At 39.4% G+C, this 5325-nt stretch overlaps 1 long non-coding RNA gene across 1 annotated transcript; it reads right to left on the bottom strand.

Annotated features, from left to right (window-relative positions):
• Window positions 1-1437: 1437 nt before the first annotated feature.
• LOC122928318 lies at window positions 1438-4640 on the bottom strand. Its single transcript, XR_006387870.1, has 3 exons — window positions 4552-4640; window positions 1628-1702; window positions 1438-1549 (listed from the first exon to the last, which is right to left on the bottom strand). It is a non-coding gene; the product is annotated as an uncharacterized LOC122928318 (long non-coding RNA).
• Between the last annotated feature and the right edge of the window lie 685 nt (window positions 4641-5325).

Below are 5325 nucleotides of genomic sequence, written 5' to 3' on the forward strand. Positions count from 1 at the left end.
TTTATATGGTTATTCTGTTAATGGAGAGATTGCATCATTATGTACATGGGGTACACTATGGCTCCATTGGTACTGATAGCACATATTTCTGCAAAAAATTATTTCATCTATGTGCATTGATGATTGTATATACCCCATTAACTACAATTACCTTATCTGATAAGACCCTTCCCTCTTTTTCTTTTCTTGATACACAGTATTATATATTTATTGTATGGCCACGATAGTGGTCACTTATGTGGTTTTATTGCCACGCAATTGTTCACAATATGCTTGTAAACATCATTATGATGTATGAATGATAGGGGCACCTCTTCAGCCCGCACTATTATGGTCCTATTTATATGGATCCGTATGTTTCTTAAATTTACACTATTACTGGTGAATATGAATATACACGTAGAGTCACATTAAGTTACCAGCTACTTTTATTGCTGTCAGGTATTATGCCTTGCAACCTTTTTCCATTTATATATTAGTCCTTTTGTGCATGGGGCCCGGTGACAACGTGACAGGTGGACTTTCAACCATATTTTGGCAATTATGCGATCCAGCTTTATCCCTTTACCTCTGTGGGAGACACAGATTGCGGTCCATCTGCGTTCCACGGGGGTCGCGGGGCGCGCATGCGCTGGGCGGCGTCATCACGATGCGCTCCGATACGTCTGCTACTTTCGCCGCGCATGCGCGGTGTGCGGATGTGGACGCGCAGAGTGATGACGCCGCCTATCATGGAGCCTCCTGCGCCCGTTTGTGTGGTTCCCAGATGCGCCGAATGCAGGTAATTGCAGTCCATTGCCCCTTCCCCCTACATCCCCTATATATACCCTGCCCAAACATTAGCTAGTACCTCCTGACGAAGCCGTGAGGTGAAACGCGCGTCGAGGTCCCGCACCAGGGTCTGCCATTTCCACTTTCACCATGACCTCAGGTACGGTCTGCATTCAGCTTGACTCTTGTGTATGGTTCCCCTGTACGGTTCTTGCCGGGTCCCATGCACTTAGGCGTACACCTATGGTACCACCTATATATAAAATTGCATTACTCACATCCATTTTTTCACCCCAGGTTTGTCATTAATATGATTATATGGGGTTGATGGTGCTGTTTACATCAAGTGTATGTAGCTACGACTCTGGGTTATTAATTGTTTGTGGTACTGGTTGTGCCACACCTGTAATTAGGTGAACAGCACATTTAGTGTTTCATTGGTTGCCCAGAGCCCTAGCTTTGCCTCACAATTGACCGTACCCGAATGCGCATTATTTTGCGTAATTTCATGGTGTCTTTTTGAATTGACTCACTCTGTGCTTCTCCGTGTACTGTATTACAACATTCCGTTGTTCCCCATTTTTTATATTCTATAATAAATGATATATCTTTTGATACAATATTCCACTTGTTTTGTTTTTGGTTTACTCTGGATGTGGTACAAGTGGTTACTATAGCTGTCTTAAGTGACAGAGCTGCCTTGTTGTAGGTTAATAGAATTTGTTTCAGTAACAGCCATGTCTTCTTCATCTGGTTCTTCTTGGGAGGAAGTACCTGGCTAAAAAAAATGTTAGAATAATAATTCAGTCCAAATTGATCTTTACATTACAAATAAAGGATATCAAAATGTAAGTACCTCAATTATTGGAATGTAATCAGAGTCCGAATCAAAAAATATTTCTTCCTCAAACTCATCTTGCTTGTCGTTAGACTGATAATAAAATTTTGAATAAAAAAAAAAAATAATGATATTGGGGGACAGGACATTTATCAAACTGCTGTAAAACAGAACTGGCTTAGTTGCCAGTTCTAAGCCAGTTTTTTTTTTAAAGATACATAACTTTCTCATTTTGGATTATTTAGTACAAGAACATCTGTGTTGTGTATGTATGGTTGACAAATTTGGTCCATGATGTCATTGTCAACATCCCTGCAGGTTCATAAGCAAGTGTATCATATATATGTGAGGGTCCTTCTCTTTTGTCACCAAGCACAGCGACGTACACTGTGTGAAAACTATGATGGAATTGCCCAATTTACACTGGACAGCAAGGAGGGATATGTGTGCAGGCAGCCAAACACACACCCCATATACATAACCATCAAGCTCAGCAGAAGAGTCTTCCTTTATTAGATATGTACTGCCAACGTCTAAAGTAAGAAGTGGACATAATGACATATATAGTACGGCAGTGCAGGGGTTACTACAATTATATACAGTGTGTGTGTGTATATATATATATATATACAGACGTGGACAAAATTGTTGGTACCCTTTGGTCAATGAAAGAAAAAGTCACAATGGTCACAGAAATAACTTTAATCTGACAAAAGTAATAATAAATTAAAATTCTATAAATGTTAACCAATGAAAGTCAGACATTGTTTTTCAACCATGCTTCAACAGAATTATGTAAAAAAATAAACTCATGAAACAGGCATGGACAAAAATGATGGTACCCCTAACTTAATATTTTGTTGCGCAACCTTTTGAGGCAATCACTGCAATCAAACGCTTCCTGTAACTGTCAATGAGACATCTGCACCTCTCAGCAGGTATTTTGGCCCACTCCTCATGAGCAAACTGCTCCAGTTGTGTCCGGTTTGAAGGGTGCCTTTTCCAGACTGCATGTTTCAGCTCCTTCCAAAGATGCTCAATAGGATTGAGGTCAGGGCTCATAGAAGGCCACTTTAGAATAGTCCAATTTTTTCCTCTTAGCCATTCTTGGGTGTTTTTAGCGGTGTGTTTTGGGTCATTGTCCTGTTGCAAGACCCATGACCTGCGACTGAGACCAAGCTTTCTGACACTGGCTAGTACATTTCTCTCTAGAATTCCTTGATAGTCTTGAGATTTCATTGTACCCTGCACAGATTCAAGACACCCTGTGCCAGACGCAGCAAAGCAGCCCCAGAACATAACAGAGCCTCCTCCATGTTTCACAGTAGGGACAGTGTTCTTTTCTTGATATGCTTCATTTTTTCGTCTGTGAACATACAGCTGATGTGCCTTGGCAAAAACTTCGATTTTTGTCTCATCTGTCCACAGGACATTCTCCCAGAAGCTTTGTGGCTTGTCAACATGTAGTTTGGCATATTCCAGTCTTGCTTTTTTATGATTCGTTTTCAACAATGGTGTCCTCCTTGGTCGTCTCCCATGTAGTCCACTTTGGCTCAAACAACGACGGATGGTGCGATCTGACACTGATGTTCCTTGAGCATGAAGTTCACCTTGAATCTCTTTAGAAGTCTTTCTAGGCTCTTTTGTTACCATTCGGATTATCCGTCTCTTAGATTTGTCATCAATTTTCCTCCTGCGGCCACGTCCAGGGAGGTTGGCTACAGTCCCATGGATCTTAAACTTATGAATAATATGTGCAACTGTACTCACAGGAACATCTAGTTGCTTGGAGATGGTCTTATAGCCTTTACCTTTAACATGCTTGTCTATAATTTTCTTTCTGATCTCTTGAGACAGCTCTTTCCTTTGCTTCCTCTGGTCCATGTCGAGTGTGGTACACACCATATCACCAAACAACACAGTGATTACCTGGAGCCATATATAGGCCCAATGGCTGATTACAAGGTTGTAGACACCTGTGATGCTAATTAGTGGACACACCTTGAATTAACATGTCCCTTTGGTCACATTATGTTCTGTGTTTTCTAGGGGTACCATCATTTTTGTCCATGCCTGTTTCATGAGTTTATTTTTTTACATAATTCTGTTGAAGCATGGTTGAAAAACAATGTCTGACTTTCATTGGTTAACATTTATAGAATTTTAATTTATTATTACTTTTGTCAGATTAAAGTTATTTCTGTGACCATTGTGACTTTTTCTTTCATTGACCAAAGGGTACCAACAATTTTGTCCACGTCTGTATATATACATAGACCAGCAGTGCAGGGGTTACTACAATTACATACAGTGTGTGTATATATATATATATATATATATATATATATATATAGACCAGCAGTACAGGGGTTACTACATCTATATACACCGGCAGTTTAGTGATTACTACAATTATATAAAGTGTATGTATATATCTCTATATATATAAATCTATATATACCAGCAGTGTGGGGATAACTGCATATATAGATATATATATATATATATATATATATATATATATATAGAATGGACAGCTAGTTTATGTATATGTTGTAACCACTGTAAAGCCAGTTTACATGCTGAATTTGTAGCAACCTTTGCACTGCTGGTCTATAAATATGTAGTAGACACTCCACCAATAAATGAATATTTATAATAACACCTGCACTGCCAGTATATCTCAATATATAGAGTAACCCCTGAACTGCTGGTCTATATATATATATATATATATATATATATTTAGTGACCACTGTTGTGCCAATGTATATTTGTGTATACAGTATCTGTCTTTATCTGGTGTACCTATTTGTGCAGTTGAGTATGTATGTTACACATTGAAGAATAAGTAGATTAGACATGAAGTCCGCAGACTATCAGGGTGTCAGCTCTCTATCAATGAAAGCAGTTGGATTAAAACATGAACTGTGTTTTAATACCATAATGGAGGGGAGACACACAGCTGCTGGATTTTTCTGACACGGCACACTCTGGATTCAGAAGCAGGGCTGGGCGGAGTCCACTTTCTCTGAAGCAGTGTGGGAGGAAACAGGAAGAAACAGCCCGGGCTGATAAACAGAGGGTGTAGTAGCTGAGGCTTCACTAACAAGAAAGGTGTAGTGGGTGTGTACTAACTCGCTTGAACTGGAGGCGCACAGAACTCTGGGAACTGTTTTGGTCTAAGCTAATCACTCCCACTACCAGGAACTTCAGGGCTGTAAACAACAGGATTTACTGAAAGCGTGAAGTATGATTGTGGAAGCAGAATTGCTTGGCAGTTACAAGGTTAGAATCCATAGTAGATTATATGATCTTTAGATGATGTTTTAAGATTTTCTATGTTCCCACAGAACCCCTTTAATTATTATACACTCTTGCTGTGAGAATTGTTTCAATAAAAACAATCGTAGCTCAATCTGTTAATCCAATCCAAATTTCTTCCTCTACTAAATCAGTTCTGCTTATAAACTGCTGCCAAGCATTAAAATACCATTGGTCATGTTTTGTACAGCAGGGGCTTATAACTAATATTGGCCAATGGTGAAACACCTAAAGGCTGCCAAATAGTTTATTTAAGTCTCAGTGCCAGCTAGAGTGATATCAATAGTTTGCACATCAACAGATTATCTTAGTTTATGGGGGTAGCTGTGGTATTTCCCCTAGAGTAGAACAGGGGCAGTGAAGAAACTAGAGATGTGTGAATCATTTTAAAG

This window comes from Bufo gargarizans, chromosome 2 (assembly GCF_014858855.1).
Source record: "Bufo gargarizans isolate SCDJY-AF-19 chromosome 2, ASM1485885v1, whole genome shotgun sequence".
Lineage (NCBI taxonomy): Eukaryota > Metazoa > Chordata > Amphibia > Anura > Bufonidae > Bufo > Bufo gargarizans.